Source organism: Arachis stenosperma, chromosome 1, assembly GCF_014773155.1.
Source record: "Arachis stenosperma cultivar V10309 chromosome 1, arast.V10309.gnm1.PFL2, whole genome shotgun sequence".
Classification (NCBI taxonomy): domain Eukaryota; kingdom Viridiplantae; phylum Streptophyta; class Magnoliopsida; order Fabales; family Fabaceae; genus Arachis; species Arachis stenosperma.
Genome location: NC_080377.1, coordinates 35,785,258 through 35,797,004, shown reverse-complemented (window position 1 = coordinate 35,797,004; position 11,747 = coordinate 35,785,258). Strand labels below are relative to the sequence as shown.

At 33.3% G+C, this 11,747-nt stretch overlaps 1 non-coding gene across 1 annotated transcript; it reads right to left on the bottom strand.

The window, feature by feature from the left end:
• Positions 1 to 11,436: 11,436 nt before the first annotated feature.
• LOC130951633 (small nucleolar RNA R71) lies at positions 11,437 to 11,544 on the bottom strand. Its single transcript, XR_009074043.1, has one exon. It is a non-coding gene; the product is annotated as a small nucleolar RNA R71 (small nucleolar RNA).
• Positions 11,545 to 11,747: the final 203 nt, after the last annotated feature.

The window sequence follows — 11,747 nt, the reverse complement described above, 5'->3', positions numbered from 1 at the left end:
GCATGAGAAAGGATATCATGCGATCAATTAATTTTCTAGAATTTAATTGAAATATAATATTCTACATTCAAATTAAAATTGTAAGAAAAATTATTTTGTGTGTTAAATACAAATAAAATAATGTTACACATTTAAATTTTTTTATTAACTATGTTCAACTAAGTTAATCTAATATAATAAAAATCAGTTATAACTAATATTATTCTAAATTTTATTGTTTAATTTAGATAAATTTTAATTTATAAAAAGATTTAGATGTATATTATTACTCATATAAATATAATTAAACTTATTATGCGATACTTATTTCTTGTAGTTATTCATATTTAGAGGTGGATTGACGGGAGCCTAAGGTGGCTATAATCCCCCAAGATTTTTCAAAAAAAATTAGTAAATAGTAATAATTAATAATATTAAGTATTTTTTATATATGATATTAAAATAAAATGAGTTGTAGAATCTTGTAATTTTTTTGGGGTTTAAAAACGGGGAAAGAAACCCAAAAAAAGAGAACTCTAGTTATAAATTAAACGGGATAAAGCTATGTTTATCAGACAAAAAAGCTACTACCTTATTTGGAGGAGTATTCCAAAAATAGAACCCACAATTTAATTTTAAACTTTTACATGCCAAGCAATCAGCACATTTATTACTTTCTCTTTAAATATTTACAAAAAGAATGTTTTATTCCATGTTCTTTCAATTGTGAATGTTTTTTTATCAAGATATTTAAGTGATTTTTCTATTTTTGGGGCCGTTGATGTTCTCTAAGACAGTTCTTTGAGTCACACTCCACTCTAACTTTTCTCAAAATCATAGTCCAAGTAACTAAAACTTGTAATATGTATTGGGTATTTGGGCTATTATTTATTGGTAGCCCACTCTAATAATTAATAAAAATAGTTTTATTATATTAGCCCAATAGGTAATAGCTCATTTTATTAATTAAAGTAGTACTAGTACATTTTCCAAATTTTTCTCTTCAAAAACATCACACACCTCACAGCCAGCACACACTTTTCTCTCTTTTAGTGGCTCCCATTATAGATTTGTGTAGACTTTTGGTTTTCCCATTCTAAATTTCCAATTTTCTTTCCCTACCAAAACTGACAAGATATATAAAGAAAAACCATTAAAAAAAATTTGAAATGGACAACGAAATATTAACCATTGGATACACAACAAAGACTCAAAGAGGTATATCTCAATTTTTTTTTAGGTTAATAACAATGTCAAGTATTATTTACATTATTTATTTAAATAATTAATTTGATTTTTTTATAATGGACAATGTTCAAAGGTTGAAGTGAGAGCAAAACTCAATAGACTTATTTTTGGGTGAGACTTGGAACAAAAAATAATAAGATAAATTAATAACTTTATTTTTTGTTATTATACATTTGTGTTTCTAAAATTATTTGTTATTGCTCAATAGGTTTACTATTTTTTTTTAAAAAAATAACATATATGCAATTATTTTTATTTTTTTTAATTCAGCTTCAGATTCTTTGAGTAATGTTCAAAATATAATTGAACAACCTAAGATACAATCTGTGACACAACTTGTTGAGCAAGATATTTAACCACCTGCTTCCAAAATAACAAGGACTATAAATCAAGTTAATATTGATACATTGATGTGTGATCCCAGAAAGCGTCCGCAAATTTGGAATTATCCTATCAATCAACAAGATGAAATCCATAGAGCATATATAAAGCTTGGACCATATCAATTTATTATGGATAAGTACCCTCTTTCTGGTCTTGAAAGTCATCCTTGTCGTTTCAGAGCTCATTGGTTTAAGAGTTTTTCCTGGTTAGAATATTCGTCAGAAGTGGATACTACATTTTGCCTTCCATGTTATTTATTTTCTAGAAAATCAAGTCCATTCACATCAGGAGGATTTCGCAATTGGAAAAAGTGAATAATGAAAAAGGATTGTGTTTTTATCTCATTTGGATAAATCTCTTAATTCTCCTCATAATATTGCTGTTAAGTCTTGTAAAGATTTGCTTAACCAATTATGTCACATTGACAAAGTATTTGGCTAAGCAAAGCTCACAACAAGTTTTAAGCAATAGATTGCGTCTTAAATCTTCTATTGATACTACCAGATAGTTAACGTTTTAAGCTTGTGCTTTTAGAGGACATGACGATAGTCATGAGTCTTAGAATCGAGAAAATTTTTTTAAAATGTTAAAATTATTAGCTTCTTACAATAAAGAAGTGGATGCAGTTGTCTTAGAGAATGCTTCTCAAAATACAATATACACATCACCTTTTATTCAAAAGGAAATTTTACATGTTTTTGCTAGAAAGGTGCAAAATAAAATTCGCAATGAGATTGGTAATGTAAAGTTTTGTTTGATTGTTGATGAAGCTAGAGATGAATCTAAAGGAGAACAAATGACACTTGTTGTTAGATTTGTTGATAAGAATGAATTTGTCAAAGAGAGGCTAATAGATGTTATTCATGTCAAAGATACTACTTCTGCTACTCTTAAACAAGAGATTTGTTCTGCATTATCTCATCACAATCTCAACATTCAAAATGTTCAAGGTCAAGGGTATGACGGGACTAGTAATATACGTGGAGAGTGGAAAGGGTTACAAACTTTGATTATTCATGAATGTCCTTATGCATATTATGTTCATTTCTTTGCTCATCAATTACAACTAGCTCTTGTTGCTGCAGGTAAAGAAGTTGTTGATGTTCATGATCTTTTCCAATGTTTGAGTAATGTTATCAATGTTGTGTACTCTTCTTGAAACGCAATGATGAATTACGATCTGCTTATGCAACTGAAATTTCTCATTTAGTTTCAACTAATCAAATTGAAATAGGAAAGGAAGCTAATCAAATTGGCACATTAAAAAGATCAGGAGATACCAGGTGGAGCTCTCACTTCAACTCAATTTGTAGCCTTTTATGTATGTTTGGAGCAACAAATTCTGTTCTGGAATATTTTGCTACTAATGATTTCCATATTCTCAACGTGGTGATGCTACTTATGCTCTTAAATTTTTATTATCATTTGATTTTGTTTTCATTTTGCATATGATGAAAGAAATCATAGGAATCACTGATAAACTTTGTCAAGCATTGCAACAAAAATCTCAAGACATTTTGAATGCTATGCATCTGATTTCTAGTACTAACTCATTGATTCAACGGTTAAGAGATGGTAGTTGGGGAGCACTTTTGGAAAATGTTTGATGGTAATCAATGGCTAAGAGAAGGGGGTTGAATCTTAATTACCCCTTTTGCAAAATATTACTTTTGCCCTTATACAGAAACTTTAGGAGATATTTTCACTTTTGTCTCATAAGAAGTTGAGAGATATTTTTATTTTGTCTCGTAAGAGATTGAAAGACATTTTTCATTTTGTCTTTTGTGTGACAGAAGCAGAAAAGAAGCAGAGAAGAGAGAATCACACCAAGATATATCTTGGTTCAGCTGCTAAGTTCAATGCAGCCTACATCCAGTCTCCATCACAACAGTGACGGAATTTCACTATCTTTCAACAAGATTACAAACACCAATTCTTTTCCTAGGATCTACCCAATCCTATCTAGGATAAATCCATATTCTAAACCCAATCTGAATTTGACTAGATCTCAATCTAGCTTTTAACAGCAAAGTGCTAACCTAACTTGTAAGGGACTAGGACTCACCCTAACTTTCAAGTGAAAAGTGCTAACCTAACTTGCAAGGGAATCTCCTCAGGATCATGACAACAAAACAGAAATACATACAAACAATTTCTGAGATAACTATGGCTTTTTTCTTTAACTTTCTGCCTTTTTTCACTCGTTGGCTTTTTCTTACAAAACCTCACATTTTTTCTTTTACCAATGAAACGCTGACAGATTAAACTGAGAAAAAAATATTCAATGAAAGCCATGAAGGAGAAGAATAAACAGCTTAAAGAGCTATGGGAACCCAAACGTGTGCTTTCACTCCTTACCTTCAACCCTTGGTCGTTCACCCTTAATATAGAAGAGTGAAGCTTCCAAGGTTGAGTCACGTTCAATCCTAGCACTGTCTTCTTCTCCAACATCAGAGTAGCAGCGGCTTCATCAGAGGAGAGAGAGAGAGATAGCCAGAATCTGTTGCATGCATCTCTCTCATCCTTTTTCATCCATCTTCTTCAATCTAGGCCATTGATCTTGACTTTGGCCCCAAGTATTGATTCTGATCATTGATGAACATCTGACCTAGGCTAGCTTCATGCTTTCCATTTTCGCTTCTTCTAGCTAGAGACTCTAAGGCTTTCCTCTTCACAAAAATGAAAATAAAATTTTTGCTGTGCCTTCAAGGTAGATTTGCTTCATGAACCGAGGCCTTTCTTTCCTTCCATGGCAAAGAAATCTTTTGGTCATTCTCCACAGATTTATCTTCTGTGGAAAAAATCTTGCTTAGCCTTTCTTCATAGGCTTTTCTCTGTAGCTTCATTTTTCTTCTATCTTCTTTTAGTGATGGATGTGACCGAAAGAGAGAGAAGAGAGAGAAGAGAGAAACTTTCATTGGAAGCCATCAATGCAAATTAAATTGAATTGAATTTGGAGTTACGATTACCAAGGGAGTAATTAATTGAATTGAAATTTGAGTTTCAGTAACCAAGGGGAGTAGGTAACCAAAGAGGGATTGATCTATTTCCTTCTTTCTTCTTCTATTTCGGATCAAGGAAGTTGTTGGACCAAGAGATGTGTTGACTTTGGCTTTGCATTAGTTTCTTAGGCCATTTCCTTCTTTTCTTTTCATTCAAGGATTGTCCAAGAAAGCAACAACTCCTTGAAGTACTGCTTTTATTCACACGATCTCAGAAAAATCTGCATCACAATACCCAGCTACACAAAATTCATTAGTTTTAGAATATCATAAACAAAGGTCGGATGTGCCTTTAATGTTTCTAATGATTCATTTAACAGCTGAAAGATGTGATTCCTTTGGGTTGTGATTGAAATCTAGAACACTCACCCACAATATGAATAATATCCAGTCTAGAGAAGGATAAATATATGAGAGATCCTATCATTCCTCTATACCTTGTTTCATCATCATTTTTTTATTCTTTTCAAGTTTGGAATTTGAATGCATAGATATACTCATCGGTTTGGAATTTTCTTAAATAAATTTCTTTACTAACTCTTTGGCATATTTATCTTGGTGCACAAAAATTTCACTCGGAGTTTGTTTGATTTGGAGTCCTAGAAAAAGTAATTTCTCCCATCATACTCATATCAAACTCACTAGTAATTAATTTTTCAAACTTATCACACAAGGCTTCAAGTGCCAATCCAAACACAATGTCATCCATTTAAACTTGAACAAGTATGAAATAATTATTAGATTCTTTAATGAAAAGAGTAGAATCCGTAGTACCCCTTTGAAAGCCATTTTTTCAACAAGAAAGAGCTAAGTCTTTCATGCCTCTTGGAGCTTATCTCAAACTATAAAAACCTTAAAATTTTAAAATATAGTTTGGAGGATCTTTATTTTAAAACTAACACACAAACATCCATTTGGAAGAGTTTAAATCCTTTATGGACAGTATAGGCAATTAATACTCTTATTGCTTCTATTCTAGTTATCGGAGCAAATGACTCAACAAAGTCAATTTTCTCCTCTTGATCAAACCCTTGAGCTACTAAGGTAGCTTTATTTCTAACAACATTAACATCCTTACCCAATATATTTTTAAAGATCCATTTGATACCTGCTACTTTCTTACCATTCGGATAAGGCATTTAGAGTCCAAACCTCATTTTTCTCAAATTGTACCAGCTCTTCCTTCATTGCCTTTATCTAAGAGGGATCTTCAATGAAGAATTCATGTGGGTAGTTCATCAATAACTTCCATTCTCTTGGATTTGGTGAGGTAATTTCAGGTCGAGTATGAACATGATCAGTTCCATTGAGATTTTCAAAAATCTCTGTGTTCAGGAGGAAACAAAATAGAATTGTCTCCTAGATTCTGGTCTACAGAATCGTGAGCAGCATCTTCCATTGTAAGTTCAAGTTTGTCTTTTCCTTGAATTCTATCTGAACTTTGTGCAATCTCAGCTCCTGTATCAATTTTATCAATAATAATTAAAATGGAGTTAGAATCACAAAAAAATGACATGTATGGACTTCTCAATTATTCTATATTCCTTGATATAAACTCTATAAACTTCACTAGTGGTTGAATGTCTAACAAAGACACCTTCATAAGATTTTGGATCAATTTTTTCAAGATTATCTTTAGTGTTTAACACAAAACATTTGCATCCAAAAGTATGAAAGTACTTAAGATTGGGTGGTACTTCTTTCCAAAGCTCATATGGTATTTTCTTTAAAACTTTTCTTAATGATGATTTGGTTCAAAATATAGCTTCAGTCCAAAAGAATTTTGGAATTTCATTTTCACAAAACAGAGCATTAGTCATTTCTTAAAGGCCTCTATTTCTCCTTTCAACAATTCCATTTTGTTAAGATATTCTATGACATGAAAAATTATGCAAAATACCTAATTCTTCATAAAATACTTCAAAATCTTGATTTTCAAACTTTTTTTCATGATCACTTTTTTAGAAACAATTTTTAAATCTTTTTCATTTTAGTTTTTTTTAGCATAGAGTTGAAAAAGCAATGAAAGCATCATTTTTATGAGCTAAGAAAAGAATCCATCCAAACTAAGCATAGTCATCAAACACCACTAGGCTATAATGCTTAACATCAAGACTTTGAGTCTTTGTAGGACCAAAAAGATCAATATGTAGCATTTCCAATAGTTTTTTGGTTGAGATGTCATCCTTGGATTTGAAAGAATTTTTTTGTTTACCCACTTGACAAGCATTACAAGTGGTATTTTTGTCAAATCTTATTTTAGGAAGACCTCTAACTAAATTCTTTTTTATAAACTTAGAAACTCGAAGCATGCTTGCATGTTTTAATTTCTTATGGCATAACCATTTCTTAGATTCCATGGAAGTAAAACAAGCTACATTTTGTTCTTTTAGTTCCTCTAATATTAGTCTATACACATTATTGCATCTTTTAACTTCAAACAAAATTTCATCAGATTTTTCACACACAACCAAGCATTCCAATTTCTTGAAAATAATCAAATAACATAAATCACACAATTGGCCAATACCTAGAAGTTAGTGTTTCAACCCTTTAACTCAAAATACAACATCAATGAAAATTAAGAAATTCTTACCAATCTTACCTACGGCCACAATTTTTCATTTATCATTGTTACCAAAAGTCACAAAGCTTCCATCGTATTTATCAAGCTTGATGAAGAAAGTGGACATTTTGGTCATGTGCCTAAAGCATCCGCTATTTATGTATCATATGTCTTTCTTCTTGGTTGTCCAAGTATATTAAAATCACAAACAACTTTGTATGTTTTGTTTCCTACTCTTCTTTTGTCAATAAGGCATTGAGAAGAAGAGTGACCAAGTTTATTGCAATTAAAATAGTGAATTGTGTGAGCATGTTACTGATGAGCGGATAATTTATACACTTTTTGGCATTGTTATTAGTATGTTTTTAGTATGTTTTAGTTAGTTTTTATTATATTTTTATTAGTTTTTATCTAAAATTCACTTTTCTGGACTTTACTATGAGTTTGTATGTTTTTCTGTGATTTCAGGTATTTTCTGACTGAAATTGAGGGACCTGAGCAAAAATCTGATTTAGAGGCTGAAAAGGGCTGCAGATGCTGTTGGATTTTAACCTCCCTGCACTCGAAGTGGATTTTCTGGAGCTACAGAAACCCAATTGGCGCGATCTCAATTGCGTTGGAAAGTAGACATCCAGGGCTTTCCAGCAATATATAATAGTTCATACTTTGCCCGAGATTTGATGGCCCAAACAGGCGTTCCAAGTCAGACAGAACTGGCACAAAAGTGGGAGTTAAACGTCCAAACTGGCACAAAAGCTGGCGTTTAACTCCAAGAAAAGTCTCTACACATGGAAGCTTCAATGCTCAGCCCAAGCACACACCAAGTGGACCCGAAAGTGGATTTTTACGTCATTTACTCATTTCTGTAAACCCTAGGCTACTAGTTCTCTATAAATAGGACCTTTTGCTATTGTATTAGGGGAATATTTCAATCTTCGGATCATCTTTTGATCATGTTTTTATGATTGAACCCTCTTTGGGAGGCTGGCCATTCGGCCATGCCTAGAACTTGTTCTTATGTATTTTTAACGGTAGAGTTTCTACACACCATAGATTAAGGTGTGGAGCTCTGCTGTACCTCGAGTATTAATGCAATTACTATTGTTCTTCTATTCAATTCAGCTTATTCTTGTTCTAAGATATCACTTGTTCCTCAACTTGATGAATGTGATGATCCGTGACACTCATCATCATTCTCACCTATGAACGTGTGCCTGACAACCACCTCCGTTCTACCTTAGATTGAGTTGATATCTCTTGGATTCCTTAATCAGAATCTTCGTGGTATAAGCTAGAATCAATTGGCGGCCATTCTTGAGAATCTGGAAGGTCTAAACCTTATCTGTGGTATTCTGAGTAGGATTCAGGGATTGAATGACTGTGACGAGCTTCAAACTCACGATTGTGGGGCGTTAGTGACAGACGCAAAAGAATCACTAGATTCTATTCCGACATGATCGAGAACCGACAGATGAATAGCCGTGCTGTGACAGAGCGCGTTGAACATTTTCACTGAGAGGACGGGACTGTAGCCATTGACAACGGTGATGCCCAACATACAACTTGCCATGAAAAGGAGTAAGAAGGATTGGATGAAGACAGTAGGAAAGTAGAGAGACGGAAGGGACAAAGCATCTCGATACGCTTATCTGAAATTCTCACCAATGAATTACATAAGTATCTCTATCTTTATTTTATGTTTTATTTATCTTTTAATCATTAATCCTCCATAACCATTTGAATCCGCCTGACTGAGATTTACAAGATGACCATAGCTTGCTTCATACCAACAATCTCCGTGGGATCAACCCTTACTCGCGTAAGGTTTATTACTTAGACGACCCAGTGGACTTGCTGGTTAGTTGTGCGAAGTTGTGATAAAGAGTTGAGATTGCAATTGAGCGTACCATGTTGATGGCGCCATTGATGATCACAATTTCGTGCACCAAGTTTTTGGCGCCGTTGCCGGGGATTGTTCGAGTTTGGACAACTGACGGTTCATCTTGTTGCTTAGATTAGGTAATTTTATTTTATGTTTAAGCTTTTTACTTTTCAAAAATTTTTCAAAAATACAAAAAAAATATTTCCATTTTGTTCTTCAGAGTTTTTAAAAATGGATCCTAGAGTTTCATGATGATTTGTTGAAGTATGGCTGGCTGTGAAGCCATGTCTAATCTTTTGGACCGAGGTTTCAACTTATCATCACAAGAGCTTGTTGATTTTTATCAATTTTGCTGTTGTGAGCAATGATCTGCTAAAGCTTGGCTGGCCATTGGCCACGTCTAGTGTTTTGGACCGGAGCTTTCACTGAAAGCTTGGCTGGCTATGAAGCCATGTCTAATTCCTAGACCGAAGTCTTAGACTAGCATTGCAATGATTCCTGGAATTTTCATTAAGAATTTTGAACCCTTGTTTTTCTTTTCCACTCAATTTTTGAAAAAGCACAAAAAAATTTATAAAATCTTAAAATAAAAAATATTTTTATGTTTCTTGTTTGAGTCTAGTGTCTAATTTTAAGTTTGGTGTTAATTGCATGTCTTTATTCTTCTAATTTTCGAAAATTACATGCATTATGTTCTTCATTGATCTTCAAGTTGTTCTTGATAATTTCCTTGCTCTGATCTTTAAATTCTCTTGTCTTGAGTGTTTTGTTGTTTCTCATATGCATTCTCAATTTGTTAGTGTCAATAGTATACAAACTTCTAAGTTTGGTGTCTTGCATGCATTGTTTATTTGATCTTAGTTGCGTTTTGATTATTCCTCATAATTAAAAATGCAAAATTTTTTTTTAATTTGTGTCTTTTCAAGTCAATAATACAGAGAATTGAAGATTCAGAACATGCAGCAGAGGAATTACACAGAAAAAGCTGGGCGTTCAAAACGCCCAGTGAAGAAGGAAAATTAGCGTTTAAACGCCAGCCAGGGTACATGGCTGGGCGTTTAACGCCCAAAAGGGTAGCATTTTGGGCGTTAAACGCCCAGAATGGATACCATTCTGGGCGTTTAACGCCAGGATGACACAAGAGGGAAGATTTTATTTTTAATTCAATTTTTTTTTTCAAGTTTTCATAATTTTTCAAAATCAAATCTTTTTCAAACCATATCTTTTCAATCATATATTTTCAAAATCAATTTCTTTCCATTCTCAAAAATACTTGCCTACAATTAATGATTTGATTCAACATTTCAAGTATGTTGCCTTTTCTGTTAAGAAAGGTTTAATGTTTGAATCATATCCTTTAAATTTCTTGTTAGCCAAGTCATTAATTTTAAAAATCAAATCTCTTTAAATTGTCTCTCAATCATATCTTTTCAATCATATCTTTTTAAAACCATAACTCTTCAATCATATCTTCTTAATCACATCTTTTTCCAAATAATTTTCAATCTTTTTGATTTCTAATTTCAAAATCTTTTTCAAAAATCACTTTATTTCTTTCCCAACTTTAATTTTCGAAAATCATTCTTCAATTTTTCAAAATTTCTTCAAAATCTTTTAATTTATTTTCGAAAATTCTTCCCATCTTCTCACATCCTTCTATTTAAGGACTAACACTCCTCCACTATCAACAATTCGAACTCTATCTCTCTTGATAAGTTCGAATTATTCTTCTTCTACCTCCTCCTTCTATTCTTCTTTTCCTCTGACATCTCAAGGAATCTCTAAACTATGACATAGAGGATTCCATATTTTCTTGTTCTCTTCTCTTTCATATGAGCAGGAGCAAAGACAAAAGCATTCTTGTTGAGGTTGACCTTGAACCTGAAAGGACCTTGAAGCGAAAGCTAAGAGAAGCTAAAGCACTACTCTCTGTAGAGGACCTAACAGAAATCTTCAAACAAGAAGAAGACATGGCAGCAAAAAACAACAACAATGCCAACAATGCAAGGAAGGTGCTGGGTGACTTTACTGCACCTACTCCTGACTTCTATGGGAGAAGCATCTCTATCCCTGCCATTGGAGCAAACAACTTTGAGCTTAAGCCTCAATTAGTTTCTCTAATGCAACAGAATTGCAAGTTCCATGGACTTCCATTGGAAGATCCTCATCAGTTTTTAGCTGAATTCTTGCAAATCTGTGACACTGTCAAGACCAATGGGGTTGACCCTGAGGTCTACAGACTTATGCTATTCCCTCTTGCTGTAAGAGACAGAGCTAGGATATGGTTGGACTCACAACCTAAAGAAAGCCTGAACTCTCTGGAAAAGCTAGTCAATGCCTTTTTGGCAAAATTCTTTCCACCTCAAAAATTGAGTAAGCTTAGAGTGGAAGTCCAAACCTTTAGACAGAAGGAAGGTGAATCCCTCTATGAAGCTTGAGAAAGATACAAACAATTGATCAGAAAGTGTCCTTCTGACATGCTTTCTGAATGGAGCATCATAGGTATCTTCTATGATGGTCTGTCTGAACTGTCCAAGATGTCATTGGACAGCTCTGCTGGAGGATCTCTTCATCTGAAGAAGACGCCTGCAGAAGCTCAAAAACTCATTGAAATGGTTGCAAATAACCAATTCATGTACACTTCTGAAAGGAATCCTGTGAACAATGGGACGAATCAGAAGAAAGG